The sequence below is a fragment of the Dromaius novaehollandiae genome, chromosome 8 (genome assembly GCF_036370855.1).
Source record: "Dromaius novaehollandiae isolate bDroNov1 chromosome 8, bDroNov1.hap1, whole genome shotgun sequence".
In the NCBI taxonomy this organism is placed as follows: Eukaryota; Metazoa; Chordata; class Aves; order Casuariiformes; family Dromaiidae; genus Dromaius; species Dromaius novaehollandiae.
In genome coordinates, this window is record NC_088105.1 from 126,808 (window position 1) to 145,477 (window position 18,670).

Below are 18,670 nucleotides of genomic sequence, written 5' to 3' on the forward strand. Positions count from 1 at the left end.
AAGGTAGGTAGGAGATCCTGGGGACAAGCGGAGCTGGAGGCAGCAGTGTGACCTGGCAGCACGGCCGGCCCCGCACCCCAGCTGTGTTAGCAGAGGGCAGCCAGCAGGGCGAGGGAAGGCATTGCTCCCCTTGGCTCGGCCTGGGAGAGACCATGTGTGGGAACAGGGTCCAGTTTGGGCTACCCAGCCCCAGACAGACACAGACACACTGGCGCGAGCCCAGCGGAGGCCCCCGAGCCGGTGGGGAGCTGGAGCATGGGACGTATGAGGCGAGGCCAAGGGCACTGGGTGTGTTCAGCTGGGAGAAGGGAAGGTGCAGGGGGATCTGGCTGCTGCCTGCAGCTGCCAAGGGCAGGGTGGGGAGAGGATGGAGCCAGAGGATGGAGCCAGCGCATCCGCGAGGTGCCTGGGGCCAGGACGAGGGGCAAGGACACAAGGGGCAGCAGGGAAAATTCCCATCTGAGAGTGCCAAAAGCCTTTGAAGCCTAAGGGTGCTCCAACAGAGAGAGTCCGAGCTCTGCCAGGCCCTGGGAAACCCCCTCTGGCTGCCACCCCTTGCGGCAGGAGCTTGGAGCAGAGACCTCCAGAAGCCCCTTCCCACCCCAGCTGCTCTGGGACTCTTTGACTGCTTGAATGGGTTTCCCTCCAGACCTGACTGGCTTTATTGGCGTTGCCTGCACTAGTCTTCCTCTGGAGATGTGCCCAACACCAAGTAACATGGGCAGAAAAAGCTTCCCAGGGTTTTTTATTCGAAGCAGGCAATGGCTGTCACCGGCTAGGGCTTGTGAGAGCTGTGGCAGCATTTCTGTAGCACCCAGGACAGCATCTCCGTCGCTCTTGCTCTCTGCTCTGCGCCAGCCCCGATCTCAGGGGACCTGCCCGGCACTTGCACCTGCACGCCGTTCCTCTCGCTGCCCCGTGACACAGTGGCAGCAGAAAGCTCTGCGCAGAGCCCGAAGTGCTGTGCTGAGCCATGAGGGCCATCCATCGCCTGGGCGCTGCAGCATGCGGGAGGGTGGCGTTGCCTGTGGTGGGAAGGAGAGCCGCGTGTGAGGGGCAGCGAGGGCGCAGGACCGGCACCTGCCTGTCCCCTGCCACCAAGGGCTTTCCCGCGGGGTCGTGGCCTCGGCACAGCCAGCTCCCAAGGGCTTCCTGCTGCCGGCCTCAGTGCCCCTTGCTGTGCCGGCACAGGCCCCCCGTCCCCAGAAGGGCTCTTGACTTGGGTACGTACCTGGGTCAGCCTCTGGTGTGTGCCTGAAGGAAGAGGATGACTTCTGCTCGCCTTTGGGCTCAGAGGCAACCTGCATGGGCAGAGCAAGAACACACACCCGCGTGCCATCAGCTGGCGATGCTCAGGATACTGGTGCCCCGGGATGGACGGGGGAAAGGGCTTGGGGTCGGGGGATGCTGCCACCAGCTGCGAGTCCCAAGGGGAGGGAGCTGCGGCTGGCACAGCAATGGCACAAGGCCGTAGCAGCAGGGCTGGGCTGGCTGGGGGCCGCGACGGGCAGCGGCGAATGGAGGCGGCCGGGTGCATGGCAGAAGTGGGGGTCGCTCACCAGGTGTGGGAGGGGGCTGCTGCTGGGGCCGCCCCTCCCCTCCTCGCTCAGCCTCCATGCCCCAGGGCTGAACGCAGCACAAGGGGTGGAGGGCACGTCAGCCCTGTGCCTTTGGCACTTTGAAACAGAGGAGCAGGCATCTCCCCCATGGGAGACATTGCAGAGGGTAAATGGCTGGGGGTGACCGCTTGGCACCATGGCCGGGGGGGTGCCACGCGATGGGGCAGCTCTCTGCCCCCACCCTGCACACCCCAGACTCAGCTGACACAGCAGCTCCCTCTCATCATGGGTGCCAATGGCGTGCTTGTTGCTCACCTGGTGAGGAGGGCCTCCAGCCAAGGCAGAGGTCGCTGGTGGTGTTTCCTTGGGCAATGGCTGTTGGAGAGGCAGGCTGTTGCTCTCAGCCCAAGTGCCTGCGGCCAAGGGAGAGGCCTGTGGCACAGCTTCTGCAGGAACTGATGGAGTCAGAGGTGCATTTTCCCCCACATCCGGAGGGATGCTGGCTGTGGCGGAGGCCTCCTCCGGCTTTGTTCCTGCGCTCAGAAATGCTGATGGGGCGAGAGACGCGCTGTCCCCCGCGTCCTGAAAGCCATCGGCCAAAGCAGGTGCCGCTGCCTCGGCTCCTCTGGGCACTGCTGGGGCGAGAGGCGTGCTCTGCAGGTCGCCCGTTGCCTCCCCGGTAGCGTCTCTGGCCTTGCCGTTGGGAGAGCAGGGCACCTTCTGGGGGCACGTCTCTGTGTCTGTGAAGAGGCTCCTGAGGCTAGGTCTGACCCAGGTCATGCACAGGGAGGGCTTTCCCTCCAGCTCCTCCCCTTGCAGAAGCTCTTCATCAGTGTGCTCTTCCTCACTGGGCCAGTCCGCTTGCTCCTCCTGCAGCGCTCCCGGGACTCTCTTGCCTCTTCCCACCTCCCGCTCCCTCCTGGGGGCATGGGCATACAGCCGCTCCAGCACCTCCCACTTGCACCTTGCGTCCTTGAGGAGCTCCACTCGCGTCACCTCCGGTTTCCACAAGTTGTAGAAGGAGTTTCTGGCGAGGAGCTGAAAGGAGAGGGGGAGATTTGTGAAGGCAGCTCCTTTTCCCACCAGGAAAGGCCTCGCGGGGCCCCGCCAGCACTGGCACAAGCAGGCTGTCGTGGCACGGCGCAGCAGCTGGCCCAAGCACGGGGAGGGTTGACACCTGCCCCGGCCCAGCCCTTGCACTCACCTCCTTGGGTTTGACGTTGAGGGATCCTGAGGCTGTCAGGGAGAAATGTTTCCCCTCGCCCTGCTCTTGCTCGCCCTCGCTCTCCTTCAGGCTCTGCTCCCTCCTCTGCAAACAGGCTTCCCGCAGCTGGGCCAAGCTCTGCCCAGTGCGGGCCAGGCAGCTGCTGTTGAGCTCCTCCAGCGTCTCTGTTTTGATCGACAGCACTGCCAGGTACTGCGAGGTGTTGTCCGGGTGAATGCGCAGCGGCTTTCCTCCAACGTGGCAGATGATGCCCAAAGGCTGCTGTTTTGGGCGCTGCCCTGCCGGCGCTGGTTGTGGTGTCCCCGTCCCCGCACCCTTGCCTGGGGAAGCTGGTGCACCAGCCCCGCTGACCTGCCTTTTGCCCCCATGAGCGTGGGGATCAGGCCTTTGCTGAGCTGCGGGGGCTGTGCTTTTGCCACGCTCTGTGCTCTGGTGCTGGTCTGGCCTTGCCAGTGTTGCTGCATCGATGGTGTGTGCCTCGAGGCCCAGGCCCGCGTCCTCCAGAGCCACGGCAGGCGGTGCGGGGCCATGTGGGGCAGGCCCCTGGCTCTCAGCCCTCAATTGCCTGCCAGCTTCTGCAATGATGCTCTCAACAAGGCCAGCAGGCTCCGGCAGGGAAGGCGATGGGGACTCAGGTGGGGCCATTTCACTGTGGCACCTGGCAGCGATGTCTTCTGCAGAGCCGGGTGGTACCTCTGCGAAGGGCAGGCTGGTGAGTCTAGCCATGTCTGAAACAGCTTTGGCTGCCATCGCACACTGCAGGGGAGAAGAGGCTGTTTCTTCCGGGGGCATCTCAGCTGGGGGCACTTGCAGGTGGGGAGGCTGCAGGTCTGCCCCTTGGGATGCTGAGGACTTGCTTAGCACCAAGTCCTGCCTCTGCACCACTGCGTCCAAGCATTGTGCCTTGACCTCCTGGGCACAGGCATCTCTGGGAGCCGGGGGCAGCTTGCTGACTAGCTCCTGGTGCATTTCTTGGCCAGTGCTGGCAAAACCCACCGCTGACGGGGACTGTGGCAGCCTTGGCACTGTCAGGCAGCTTGGCCAGGCCTCGTGCCGCTCCTTGCACGCTGGTGTGCCTCGCAGCTCCCTTTCAGGAACGGTCTGTGCTCCTGCACCAAAGGAGGAGCTTCCTGAGAGCTGTTGGCTTTTCAGGGCAAGAGGTGTTCTGCTGCCGTCGTCCTGCAACATCCTTGCTTTTCCCAGCACTAATGGGGAAGACCCAGGCCGGGACTCAGGCAAGGAGCGGACGTGCTCTTGAATTGCCTGGGGAAGAGCACAAATTTCCCGCTTGGGTTTTTGAAGGGGAGGCAAGGAAAGCTGGGATGGCTTTAGTTCCTCCTCTTCCAGGCTCTTCCCTGAGCCCAGAGCCATCCCAGCCCCACTAACAAGCGGGAAGTGTTCCTTGGCAGCAGCTTCACTGGAATTTGTAGCCAGCCTCTCTAATGCCTTGGTCATTCTCTCCAGGACTCTCCTGCTCACAGCTTCCGCATCCATGGCATTGGCCCAGCCTTGGGGAGAAGATCTGCCGGATGTTTCCAGAGCAGGCAGCTTGGTTTGACTTGTAGCTCCTGCTCTTTTACATGCAGAGGCCGCCGGGCCTCCCTGTGCCTGCCTAGCTGCCTTGGCTGGGAGCGGTGCTAAGCCGGGCAGATGTGGTGTCTCTGCTCCCGCATGAGTCCTGCCAGGCAGTGTCTCCCCGTGCCTCAAAGGAGCCTTCTTGAGAAGGCCGGTGGAGGCATGCAGAGCTTGCACTGTGACATCCCTGCTAGTGTCCTCCACCATCTGCAACTCAAACCCACAAGAAAGGCCAAGTTACTGCCATTGTTCCCCCTGCTGCCCTGCATCCTTCCATCATGGAAACTTCCTGCGGCCCCTGACGCCCTCGATTATGGCAGCGCTCTCCCACACAGGCAGCTGCTGCCCTGCTCCCAAAGGCTGGGTGGGGAGAAGGGTCCTCACCATGGGGCAAGAGATGGGCAAAGGCAGCTCCCTGGGACGCCCCAAGGCATGTGCTTGCAGGCTGCCATGCAGAGCAGCCAGTCAGCCTGCCGGGGGGCGGAGACCGCCTGGTCTCGGCCAGCACTTCCCGTCTGCTGCTCAGCAGCTGCAGGGAGTCAGGCAGAGGCTTTGCCACCTTCTCTGCTCAGCTCTGTACCTTTGTGATGCCGTGTTCCGAGGCTCGTGAGCTCTGTGGGCTGGGCAGCGAAGGCAGCCTGTCCCTTTGGTGGGACGGAGCCGGGGTCCGGCTGTGCTGCATTGCTGCGTGCAGCTCCTGCTGGCCTACCTGTGGGGAGAAGGAGACACGTGATGGGGGTGGTTGCATTGGTGGGAGCAGCTCCTGAAGCACAGGAAACCCCAAGCCCGTGTCCAAGGGAAGCTCATGGCTGCACACAGCCTGGCTGCGCTTGGCCCAGAGCTGCTCTCAGGGCAGAGCTCACGGGGCACGTGTGGGCCTTGGAGCATCCAGGTCAGTGTGCTTTGTCTGAGAGAAAATGCCCAGGGCCAGGAATGAATGCCCCCTCGCTGGAGGAGCTCATGCCTGCCTGTCTTGCCCCAGCTCCCCTTCCCCACCATGCTCGTGCTCTCCGTGTGGGTCCCATTCCTGCTGCCTGCCCCTGCCTCCAGCCCCATCACTCACCTCGCTCCTGCGCTCCTGCATGCCTGGGAGCCTGGGAGGCCGTTTGCGGGCTGGGAGCAGGCGCTTGCCTGCCGCTCCTTGTCCATCTCCAGGATGCTCTCCTGGGGACCTGACACTGTGGCAGCTGATCGAGTCGCTCTCCTCAGAGTGGGGACTCCAGTGTGCCGAAGCTTGTGCACTTGCTCTCGAGACCTCTGCATACTCGCAGGCAAGTGGGTATAAGATCCCTATAAGCTGCCTCAAAAACGCTCTCATGATGCTCTCAATTTCCCTGTTCCTTTCTTCCACCCTGTCCCTCTGCAAGAGAAGCAAACAAGAGAGGCCAGGTGAGCCTGGTGCTGCCCTCCCTGCTCTCCATCCATTCCAACTGGCAAACGTCTTCCACCCATGATGCCAACCTGGATGACTGTGCTCTCCCGTGAAGGCGTCTGCCACCCCGCTCTGAACAGCCAGGCAGGGAGAGGGCTCGTTACCACAGGGCAAGCAATGGGCGCAGAAGGCTCTCTCGGATGCCCTGGCAGACAGCTGGGCCTCGCTGTGGTCCCACGGGGCCAAGGGAGGATTTCTCCATGGGAACCTGGATGGGCTGCCTGTTGGCTTGCATGGGGCAGGCGAGGAGGTGCATGGGGCTGATGGGGCCATCCCAAGGGCATGCGGCTGAGTTTCAGAGGCTGGGGCTGGGCCCTGATGCTGGGTGCAGGGTGGTGGGAGCAGGGGGAGGGTAGGGGCTGGTTGACTGTGGGCTTTGGGGGAGCCTTCTTTGGGGGAAAGGGCCTGCAAAGGGGCAGGAGGATTTGGGGAAGCGGAGAAGCATTAGGAGATGCTTGGAGAAGCCACGCGAGAAGCAGCTATGGGAATACTGTGCTCTTCAAGGCCAGTTCACGCTGGCCGCAGCGCCTGGGGAACAGCCTCCCTATTGCTGAGCTGGAGGCCAGAGATCCCGGAGCCACAGGATTGTCCTGATGGCAGTGGGAGCTGCAGGTGCTCCCAGCCCCTGGGAGCTGCGCTGCCTCATTGCCTGCCGAGGGATGAGAAACCAAACCTGGGCTCTGAGGTCTGCGAGCTCTGGTCCCCTTGTGTGTTTGAAGAGGGGGCAAATGATTTTCAGGTGGGTCACACATCTGCAGTGTGAACTCCCTGTGCAGAGCAGGCAGCCAGCCTGCAAGGGGTCAGGGGACCTCCTGGCCTCTCCAGGCACCTCCAGTCCGGTTATCGGCAGGTTGGAGGAGGCTCGAGAAAGTTTTACCACTGTCTCTGTTCAGCCATATAGCTTTTGTCTCTTCCCAGAGGCCCGTGATCTCCTTGGGCTGGGGAGTGAAGGCTGCTCATCCCCGTGGCATGAAGCCCCGACCTGTTTGCGCTGCATTGCTGCGAGCATCTCCCTGTGGCCCAGGTGCGGGGAGAAAGAGGGGCAGGATGCAGGCAGTTGTGCTTGCACATGAGGCCACTGAAGGGTGGAAAACTCCGGGTCTGTTTGTAAGGCAAGAACAAGGCTGGCCACAGCCAGGCTGAGCTCAGCCCAGAGCTGCTCTCTGCTCAGGGCGGAGGTTACTGCGGCCGTGTGGCCTTGGAGCATCCGTGTGCCCCAGTCTGCCCTGGGGGCCAGGAATTAATAATACCCTTTGCTACTGGAGTACCTCAGGGCTGGCTGTCCCACCCCCAGCTCGCCCACCCCACACCCTTGCTTTCTCCATGCAGGTCCCATCCCTGCTGCCTGCCCCTGCCTCCAGCCCCATCACTCACCTCGCTCCTGCGCTCCCGCGCTCCTGGAAGGCCATCCGCGGGCTGGGAGCAGGCGCTTGCCTGCCGCTCCTTGTCCATCTCCAGGATGCTCTCCTGGGGACCTGACACTCTGGCAGCTGATCGAGCCGCTCTCCTCAGAGTGGGGACCCCAGGGGCTCTGGCCGCAGCAGGGACATGGTCACCACGGGGACCGCCCCCTCACAATGGCCTTGAGGGCACGATGCCGCCCCATCACAAAGCCCTGGCGGTCACCATGGGGACCCCCATGACCATCTCCTGGCAGTCCCCCGTGGAGACACCACCTCCCCTGCCGCCCCCCCATCACAGTGCCTTGCTGTGCCCGTGGCGATCCCCATCTTTGCCTCCAGCCCTGCGGGCCCAGTTTCTGAGCCCAGCTGGGAGCGGGTTTCTGGGGAGTAGGAAGACTCTTCTTCTGCCCAGCTCGGGGCTCCTCTGTGCCTTGCCCAGGCAGCTGCTCTCCTTGGCTGCTTGGATCTCCAGGCACTCACAGTCCCCAGGGAGGTCCCCACAGACCTGCTGGCCAGGCTCACCATGGGCGGGCCAGGTCTTGCAGGACACCTCAGCAGAGGCCCTCGCGGCTGGCCTGGGTGGCTGACAGTGCTGTTGGGAGAGCCCTGGGATGCCAAGGTGTGCCCGGGGGTGGGGCAGGCCTGGGGAGTCTCAGGGGGCAGCCGCTGGGGGCGGAAGGGCAGCTGGGGTTGCAGCAGAGCCGTGTGTCAGGCCCTGGGATGGCCAGCGAGGCCATGCAGAGCCAGGATGGCCATGCCTCAGTCTCAGTTTGGCCCTGCACAGAGGCCAGGGAAGTGCTGCTGCGCAAACGCCACAGCAGATGAGTTGAGACTGCTGTGGCTGTTGCTGTGGTGGTGCCTGGGCCGGAAAGCGGCCTGGCTAGAAACAGCCTGTGGCTGCAGGGCACCGTGAGAGGCAGCTCCCAGCAGTGGGTGGGGGTAGGACCCTTTTGGAGGAAGCTCCCAGCACAAAGGGGCAGGGCACTCGGGGACGGTCACAGCGGTGGTGGGTACCCAAGGTAGGTAGGAGATCCTGGGGACAAGCGGAGCTGGAGGCAGCAGTGTGACCCGGCAGCACGGCTGGCCCCGCACCCCAGCTGTGTTAGCAGAGGGCAGCCAGCAGGGCGAGGGAAGGCATTGCTCCCCTTGGCTCGGCCTGGGAGAGACCGTGTGTGGGAATAGGGTCCAGTTTGGGCTACCCAGCCCCAGACAGACACAGACACACAAAGCCCTGGCGGCTGCCATGGTCGGCAGTAGCTGAGGAGAAAGTCTAAAGCTGGGAGGAAGAAAAAGGTATTCTGTATTTCCAGATAATACTTAAATATCAAGTAGAAAGGCTAAGCTACCATTGTTTAGAAGAGAATACCAATGAATCAAGCAGCAAAACATTTGAAGGTTTTTCTTTCCTTATTTGCAGTACTTTTAACCTTCTTGAAAGAGAAGAATTTAAAGTTATATTTCCTCATGCTGTGAACTGAGTTTTGCTGATAGAGAATATATACAGCTAACTAGTAAATCTACAGACATTGCACCCATAAAGGGAAATGCCTGGTCTTTCAAGCAAACAATTGCAATTGACTTCCAACAGATAAATCTCTCCAGCTTATGAATTAATCAGGTTCTCAGGTATGTAAAAATATTCATAGACAAAACTCCCAAACCACCTTTTTAAACCAGGACATGTTTTGAGTATACTTTCCGCTTATCACACAAGACACTAAGCCTGTAACTATGGCAAGCAATCCCCTATGCTTTGAATCTACGTGTATACTTTTTACTGCTACTATAAAAGCTCAGTAATGGCAGAAGGTTTTCAAGCACACAAATGTATTGATGTCTCAGTTTACCTAAAGATAAATCCAACAGAACCCATGTCCTGGGTTTAAGAAAGGCAAAGAAACCCCATCACCGCCTCTATTTATAAATTTTCTGTTGGGGGGGTTTCTTTCTGAATAGCCTACTGTAAAGCAGAGGGGCAGTAGAATTTTACATTAAAATATTTAGAGTTTACGCCTAACCCCTTCAAAGAAATCCAATTGCTTTTAAAGAGTCAAGTCTAAAAATCCAATTGCAGAGAGCCCCCTTAGAGCCACCAGTGCCAGTAAGTTACATATTATGCTAATGGATTAAATATTGCCACCGTTTAGAGTCTGCATAGGAGCAGGGAGGAGAACACTTCACAGTCAGGCAGCTGCTCTGCCTCTTCAGCAGATTCCTCCCTCCCCTCTTCTCTAATCACACTCACCTTCTGACAGCTCTGTTAGGGCTGTGCTTCCTACACCTCGCAAAATGTTCCTCATCATCAGAGGAGGAGGAGGATGGGGAATCACTGCTGTAGACTTCATGTTTCCATCCACAAGCATTTCAAAGGCAGTAACAAAAACAAGACTAGGTCACACTAAATCACATCAAAAATCAAGTGAAGCCTCCTCCAGAATGTACTGTGAGAGCTAAGAAGTTTCCAGCCCATTATCTGTATTCCTCGTGCATCTGATTTCAAACTGCATCACACGTTTCTCCTTGTGAGAGCAAAATTCAGTCTTTGCTGGGAAGGTGAAATGTTTAACTAGTTTACAATCAAAATTCAGCTACAAGTTGTTCAAATCTGTAATCAGACACACAGAGCACCCAGTTTCACTGAGCATTAAGTATCCACTCTGTAAAACATAAGCCCTTTGCATGTATTGAATCATCGCTCTTCCAAAACTGAGGCCCCCTCTTCTTTCCTAAACTGACTGCTCGAAAGAATGTCAAAGTGTTCTTATCAAGCAATAGATAGCTTTCTCCAAGCTCCAAGTGCTTACAGCATCCAAAACAACCTTTCTCACCACAATCGCCATTAACACTTCTTTATGGAATTTTTCTTGTTTAAGAGTACTTCTACAGAGAAATAATCCAAGAGGAAATTAGTATTGCCATCTGAGTGATTAGAAAAGCATCTGGTACTTATATGCAGCTTGACTTTGGCACACAGTATGCCAGAGCCTTGCAAAGTAACTGTATTTGTGAATCTATTCCCCCTGATTTCCTCTGAACTTCATGTTCACAGATGTGACCAAAACAGCAGGACAGATCGAGAAGGGCGCTCCTGAGGGAGCTTCAATTAATTATGATGCATGCAGGAGGATAATTATGAGGCACACAGGTTTTGGCTTGAACCCTTTTATACATTTTTATTCTCCTTGTTCAAGTCTTGCACAGGCTGCAGAACATGGGTGAGGTACTGCCTTCACAAGCTATTGCATAATTACATCTCTTCCTCAAGGCATGATGAGCTCAACTACTGCAACATCCTCTTCCGTCCTGAAATACAGCCTTACCCCACTCAGATCCATTCAGAAAGTGGCTCTAAAGATCATATGCTGAACTTATTCCCTTAATCACAAAGAGCATTCTCCTGAAAGCTGTCAAGTTTCTTCCTTTCACGAATTACCCTCATTCCCACATTATTTCCCACTGAGTGCCCAGAGGAGAGCTCTGATTTCCAGGCCGGCACTGACAGCAGCACCTACTGACTAACTCCTCAGTACAAAAATGCAGCAGCACAAGAATTTCTGCTCTAAACCAAGGCTCAGTAAATGTGGAGGTTGCTGCAAATTCTTATCCAGATACAAAACGGAGCGTATCAGCTAATCATCAACTACTAATCCACCAGTAGAATCATGAAAAAAGCAATAGTTCCTCAGCAGCCACAGAACTGTTCATACTGTCACTTGAGAGATATCATACAAAATAGTGTGAGCAATTCTGGTCCCATTTGAAAAAAGGGAACTGAGATTCAAACGAAAAGTGACAAAGGCAAGCTATGAAGATGCACCAAAAACAAAGTGCCAATCATTCAAAAGCACACTAGGAGAATGTAATTTGACATAGCAAAACTAAGACAGAGGAAATATGATTGTTACATATAATAGAAGTTGCTCTAGGGACAGAGAACCAGTTGTGCTCACAAGTAATGCTGGTACAAGAACAAATACTCATAAACTTGCCCCCAGTTGTGGCGGTCTGATTCACGGACTCCGATGTGCTGGATCAGAATCAACTGTATTCAAGCAAGCAAGCCCTATATATAAGCTCTAGCCCGGACTGGTACTTTCCCACAGTGATTTACGGTACTTTCTCTTCTCCTTGCAAGCGCCACGTTATACCTTCCCAAAGGTCATGTTCCCTCATTCTGTGCGGTTACTCCCTATGTTCCCATACTGCTATCTATTCAGCCCATGGCCTTCGGCTCCTTAACTCTATCTTGTCCGATCCCTCACTGTCTGCCCCTACACCCAATAAATGCAGTTCCCTAAAAAGGAAATCCTGGAAGTGACTCTCAATGAAGGGAGTATATTACAAAGGAGCTTAAGTCAATTTATAAAAATGATTCTGCGATCCTTTTGCCTGTAACAGGCAACTAAACTACAGCACCCAGGAGATTCTTTGGGAGGTGAGGAGATGTCAAGGAAAAACAGGCAAATGGGAATCCAAATCTCAGCCACAGGGACAAGCACAGGACCCTAAGCAGTGCCTTTGAGCCTGTAGGCTAACCACACTGCCCAGGCAAACATCATTCTTTTGTGCATGTGGAACAATAAGATTCAGGAGCTGAGGAGTAAAATCACAAAAGCTTAACAGCTTAGTTGTGCCTAGGCAATGGAAGGCATCACACAGTCTTCTTGCATATTTCAACCCCAGCCATTATTTCTGATAAGTTTTAAAGTGGAAAAACAAGTCCTGAAACAGCTGTTTGTAAGCAGAGTATCTATACAAAAATCACAAAAAGGCAATTCAGAGAATGCAGCATAAAGCGTATATACTAACTTCTCACTGTTATTCACATTTTCTGAGGAAGAAGCTATGTCCTCCCTGCTCAGAGCATGCCTCTAGCATGGTCATACCTATCAATATGTAAATCGTAATTAGAGAGGAAAAATGAAAGTTTTCTCAGGCCGTGGTACTCTGTGAAAGAAGTTATTTCAGCTACATTAGAAGCATTACTCTGCTGTGCGAAATATACTACTTACACAGAAAGGGTAAGATTGCCTGAGTTCAGTGTGGTCTTCTCAGTTTCCCCTTTTGTTGTCCTCTAAGTTCCCTTTGAAACTCACCACCTTCAAGACCTTTCAGGCTCCTGTCTTAGCTGCCCTGGTGTGGAGAATGCCTGCTGCGGTTGGCTGAAACCTCAGTGTTGCGAGGGCTGCAACCTGTGTGGGAGGAGAGGCCTTTTCTGTCCCTGTCTTCATTCCTCAGCTGCTTTGTTGTGTTTCACAGAATCACAGAATGGTTGAGGTTGGAAGGGACCTCTGGAGATCATTTAGTCCAACCCCCATGCTCAAGCAGGGTCACCTAGAGCATATTGCCCAGGATCATGTCCAGACGGCTTTTGAATATCTCCAAGGATGGAGACTCCACAACCTCTCTAGAAAACCTGTTCCAGTGCTTGGTTACCCTCACGGTAAAGAAGTTTTTCCTCATACTCAGATGGAACTTCCCGTGCTTCAGTTTGTGCCCATTGCCTCTTGTCCTGTCGCTGGGCACCACTGAAGAGAGTCTGTCCCCATCCTCTCTACACCGTCCCTTCAGATATTTATACACATTGATAAGGTCCCGCCTCAGCCTCCTCTACTCCAGGCTGAACAGTCACAACTCTCTCAGTCTTTCCACATATGAGAGATGCTCCAGTCCCTTCATCTTCTTAGTAGCCTTCTGCTGGACTCGCTCCAGTACGTCCATGTCTCTCTTGTATCGGGGAGCCCAGAACTGGACACAGTACTCTGGATGCGGCCTCACCAGGGCTGAGTAGAGGGGGAGGATCACCTCCCTCAACCTGCCGGCAATGCTCTTCCTAATGCACCCCAGGATACCATTGGCCTTCTTGGCCACAAGGGCACATTGCTGGCTCATGGTTAACTTCTTGTCCACCAGGACCCCCAGGACCTTCTCCACAGAGCTGCTTTCCAGAAGGTCATCCCCCAGCCTGTGCTGGTACATGAGGTTATTCCTCCCTAGGTGCAGGACCCTACACTTGCCTTTGTTGAACTTCATGAGGTTCCTCTCTGCCCATCTCTCCAGCCTGTCCAGGTCCCTCTGAATGGCAGCACAGCCCTCTGGTGTATCACCCACTCCTCCCAGTTTTGTATCATCAGCAAACTTGCTGAGGGTGCACTCTGTCCCTTCATCCAGGTCACTGATGAAGAAGTTGAACAATATTGGACCCAGCATTGACCCCTGGGGCACACCGCTAGTTACTGGCCTCCAACTAGACTTTGCACTGCTGAGCACAACCCTCTGAGCTTTGCCATTCAGCCAGTTTTCAGTCCACCTCCCTGTCTGCTCATCTAGCTTGCACTTCCTCAGCTTGCCTATGAGGATCTTATGAGAGACAGTGTCAAAAGCCTTGCCGAAGCCAAGGGAGACAACATCCACTGCTCTCCCCTCCTCTACCCAGCGAGTCATCCCATCACAGAAGGCTCTCAGGCTGGTTAAGCATGATTTCCCCTTTGTGAATCCATGCTGACTACTACTGATCACCTTCTTATCCTTCATGAGCCTGGAAATGGTATCCGGGATGAGCTGTTCCATCATCTTCCCAAGGATTGAGGTGAGGCTGCCTGGCCTGTAGTTCTGGAAAAGGAAAGTCAAACAAAGGAATTCAGATCTCGTTATGCACTGATTTACTGAAAGATCAGGAGTGCTTATAAGCCGGCATACTGTTTCACAACTTCAGTGCACTCTGGCAAACAGAAAGACACAACACAAGCAGCTACTGATCAACAACCTTACAACGTTAACTGGTAATCCATTTATAATTAACTTCTGTAAGTGCATAAAAAAATGAAGTGAGAGGATGAGACTATCCCTGATGGAGGGGGAGGTGTGTGTGTGTGTGTGTGTGTGTGGGGAGAAGGGTGAGGGAGAGTTGTAAATACGATGGGTGAAAAATCTCACAAGTATTGCTGCCAAAATTATATCCAAGCAAGTATTTATTGGAAGGGCAGAAGAAACCAGGAAGAAATCAGTTGTCAAGCCTTCTCTGGCTCTCCTTTCCCAAGATTTCTCTGAGCTGGGGCCAAACAGCTCCTTCTGCATCTCTCCAGGCCAGGGCTTGGATGTGTTGCTGCCTGCAGCTCCTGTGAGCCTGGGAGAAGGGAGTGGGGAGTAACACAGACACAGTTTTGATGGAAAAATGTGCTTTGTGTGTTTAGCTTGGGAGGGGGGGTGTTAATCATTTGCATGAGCTATTTAGTTCTCAGAATTATTTCTCTGAAATTCATTAACAGGATTTCTACTGCTGTTTTCTTTCTGGAATGCTTCTTGATGTTCTTATGTCAGCCAGAGCTTTCTCCTCTGTTGCAGATAAGAGCAATGGCCAGAACATGGAACTATTCCTGTGAGTCAAGACTTCAGCAATACCTTGATATTTGTGAATTATGCAGAATTTGCTTATAATACACAGACTTATCCAGCTCTATTGCCTAGAGAAAAACACATTTTATCATCACTATTCATGCCTTCCATTCTTGACACCTCTTTGAAAGCACAAGAAGTGCTGCCTTGTGTAACATTGTGGTCATCCGCTCTAGGGAGAGATTCCTGCTACATTATGAGTTGGTGGTAAGCCTTACTTTCTGGCATAATAAAAATAGATGGTCTGTCAAAAGATGATGTTCTCAATGCTTTGTTTTGTAGTTCTATCCTGCCATCTTCTCTGAATTAGCAAATGTGAAATGCAGCATATGGATTTATGAAAAGAAAAGTGCAAGTAAGTATCACTCAAATAGCATAGGCATGTGTGAGGCATCAAAACTGGTTTGACTCTTTTTGGGGAAAAAAAGATACTTTAAAAAATTGGTTGTGCTTGTTTTTAAGGTGTAAAAGAGATGGTTCCTGCATCAAAGAGATTTACAATACATCTCACAATATCTCTGAAAAGATTTGCAGCTTTCACTGGTGGGAAGATTAGCAAGGTGTATATATATATGTAAAATTGTAGTGCAACTTTGTCTTCTTGGAATGGGAGATTTCCCAAAGCAGAATAGTCTTCTAAAAGTTGTTAATATCTACAGACAATAACTGTAGACTGAAGATATCAAAGGAAAATCACTGCAATAAGTATTTCTTTTTTCTCTTCTGGCAACAATAAAGTTCATGTGATGGTAAACATATACTCTGCTATGAAAGCTGATTTTGCAGAGAACAGTTCTCTGCAACTGAAATTACTCCATGTTGTTTATTGGGAGGACCTCTTTTTAGTGAACCAGTAAATACATTTAAGTACTTCTAGTCTGTGTTCTTTGATGTGTTTTTATCAGGCTATTTCATAAAGTATTCCAGGATAATTCTTGCGTCTTCTTGGTCTCTCTTTAGGATGTGAAATATCCTGAGTATCTGGATCTTCGAACATACGCATCTCAATCCGTTGGAGAACCACTCCTCTATGCCTTATATGCAGTCCTGGTATATAGAGGTGTCAGTAGTCATGCAGGACGTTATTTCTGCTACACAAAGGTAAATAACAATTTCATTTCTAACAGGGTGAGCTCTGTGCTGGTGAGGAGGTACTTGCATGAAAACTTTACTGGTAACCACTGCTTTTAGGGAAAAAGGTTTTATTTCATGTTTAATTTGATCTTTTATGGTGTATTCTCTGTTCTGAAGAGTTCTCTTTGTGTTTTCATTTAGAAAGTGTGCAGTTCCTCTGAAGACATGGCTGCTTTTATTTGCAGGCTGCTGGTAGACTTTGATATGAGATGAATGATGCCTCTGTAGTCTTTTGTGAAATCAAAATGGTTCTCAGTCAGCAAGCTTATTTACTTTTTAATATCAGGTAATAACAAGTATTAAAATGTGTTCAGAATACATTTACTTTCCTGCTACTGACTTTCTTCTTCTTCTTCTTCTTCTTCTTCTTCTTCTTCTTCTTCTTCTTCTTCTTCTTCTTCTTCTCGTAAGTATTTTTCTTCCTGTCCAAGGAGAAAATTACTATTTGAATAATTCATTTGTCTTATCTGAAATTCCCCATGTCATTATCTTTAATCGCTTGGCTTTCAACTGCTACACTTGTGTGAATTGCTGCATATCTACTCTCTGTCGTTGGCTAATTTAGGAAGGAGGAGCAATTAATACCATAGATAGTATAAAGACGAGTTATTGCTCTGAAGGGGATAGATATAGTAGTAAGACCATTATCTTGAATGGGATTTAACTCAAGAGTGGGCTGAAAGAACAATTCTAAGCTAAGAGCGCGATTGTTTACCAAGACATTATGATTTCACACTTGGAGAATGTGCCTTTTAGTTATCAGCAGCACTGTCTTATCCCCATCCATTCTTTGGTCAGCAGGGGGCCAGTAGTAAGCAGGCCAGATTTACATGACCATGGCTTCCTCCTTGTATGGTTAAGGTGATCTGGGGGCAAAGCAACAGATAATGATACCAAATTAGTAGTGGATTTGTTTTTTTTTAGCATCTGAGTTTTATTTTCTCTCCCTCACTGCAGCTTTCTTCACAGCCCTTATGCTGCAACCAGAATCATCCAAATAGTAGCTAATGCTAAATTTTGCAGCAGTGCTGCTTCCATTATTTTATACTTCCAGCTCAGCTTCCTACAGCTCTGATAAATATCCTCTTGATACATTTTAAGTGGATCTTACCAATGCTTAAAACATTAAAAAAAGAGATTATTTGTTTTAGTTTTAGTAGTTTCACTTTAGCTGAGACAGTGAAACCAAACTGTCTCCTTCCTGAGCATAAGAACAGTTATTCCAGGGTTTTCAGGGAATGTTTAATGGAGAAAAACATATATATTTTGGAATAGCTTTAATCCATGTTGAGCTGTTTGGGTAGGGTTTCAAGAATGGTCCTCATTTGATACCAATATGCAGAAACCTGAATGTAGAAATTAACCACACTTGTTGGACTTGCATATATAATTAAAGCAGGGTGGCTTTTTTCTATCTAGGTGTCGAGGCCGTTTGTAGAGATATCTAGTAGGAGAGTATTCTGTTTGGGGATTTTAAAGGCTGTGTGTTTGCATATATCCATCTTGCAATCTCTTCTTTTTAAATGCAGAAATCAAGTCATTTAAATGGAAATGAACCCCTAAAAGAAGATCCAAATACCATTGCTGTTACCCTAGAAAGGCCTTCTTCGGCTCCACCAACAGCTTGTGTTCAAAACTAGGCAATTACCAGGCCTTTATTTGCTGATCCCTCAGAAAAACAAAAGATCACTTCATAACAAACTGCCTGCACATCAAACTGTCTCAGCCTGACTGTTTTAGCAGTGCTGTGGTGGATGAGGATCTAAACAAGCCTGTTCCTTCATCCACAGTGTGGTGGACAGATGAGTGAATTTTTGCCTTAAACGTTTCTTGGTACATAAGGTGAAAGCCTTTCTGCGCACATTGCAGATTTTGCAGGAAACCATAACCCCGAACAAGCCATCTGTTCCCTGTGGAAACAGGACGGAGCTGCTGCAATCCCGAAATGGTCTCCCTGCGACCACTCAGGACACACCGAGCCTGCGAAAAACCAGACCACGATCAGGCAGAGACTTTTGGACCTGGAGTGTAAATTATTGCTGCTTAGCACAACTTCCATAAAACTTGCTTAGCATGAGCAGCTAAATTTGCTGAAGCCTTAGGCCGCACTCCTAGTTCAGTCAGAAAGGGCCCCAGAGCTGGTGCAGGCTGGAAAGATAAGGGAGTTACAAGCAGTCCGCATTCCTGTGCCCCACACTCCGGGAGGGAGGAGGTCAAGGCTTTGAAATAAGGCCTGCTTGGGCGCCAGGACCCTGGGAAACAAAGCCACCTCTCACTGCTGAAACAGTGTTAATTGGGGTGGGGGGGGTCTGGACTATCTCCCCCTTGTCAGGACCTTGGGAGATAACACCTACTGTCACTGCTGGGGCAGTGTTAATTGCTGGAATTACTATCTCCCGGTCGTCAGGACCTTGAGAGACAAGGGTGGGACCCAAGGAATGAAGACACCTCTGTCAGGAGAAACCGCAACAGGAAAGATAAACAGCCTGCCTAGGGACAGTGATGAGACCCAATGAGCAGCATGGGACCCCAGACCTGAATATTACTATTGGTCTGAATTACCGCGTGAGGGGTGGAGAGCTTAGACTGGAAAGTTATAATTGCCCAGGGATTTCTTTGTTTGTGGTCCCTCTTTGGAGGCACCCGGCTCGAGCTGCAATTACTGCATGCACGTCATTACAATTTATTTATTTAATTTGCCTTGATTTGGCCCTGAACTTTTCCAAGACACCCAGGGTGAAGAGGACCATCGAGACACTGCTGGATCCACGGGTGGTGATCTCTCTTTCTTTCTCTCTCTCTTTCTGTCTCTCTCCTTCCTCTCTTTTGATGAAAGTCTATAAGATCTGTTCAAATCGTGCGGCACGGGACTTGTTAATTTAGTTAAAGTAGTCGTCATCGAGTTATATTTAGCCACATGCCTTGTCTTTTGTATTAATAAATCATA

The 18,670-nt window shown here is 52.0% G+C and overlaps 1 long non-coding RNA gene across 2 annotated transcripts; it reads left to right on the top strand.

Moving 5' to 3' along the window:
- Nucleotides 1-14,157: 14,157 nt before the first annotated feature.
- LOC135329099 (uncharacterized) lies at nt 14,158-17,488 on the top strand. Of its 2 annotated transcripts, XR_010390314.1 has the most exons (5): nt 14,158-14,796; nt 14,872-14,944; nt 15,550-15,690; nt 15,865-16,009; nt 17,253-17,488. It is a non-coding gene; the product is annotated as an uncharacterized LOC135329099 (long non-coding RNA). The 2 variants fall into 2 exon arrangements; XR_010390313.1 differs by having other exon boundaries at nt 14,158-14,944.
- Nucleotides 17,489-18,670: the final 1,182 nt, after the last annotated feature.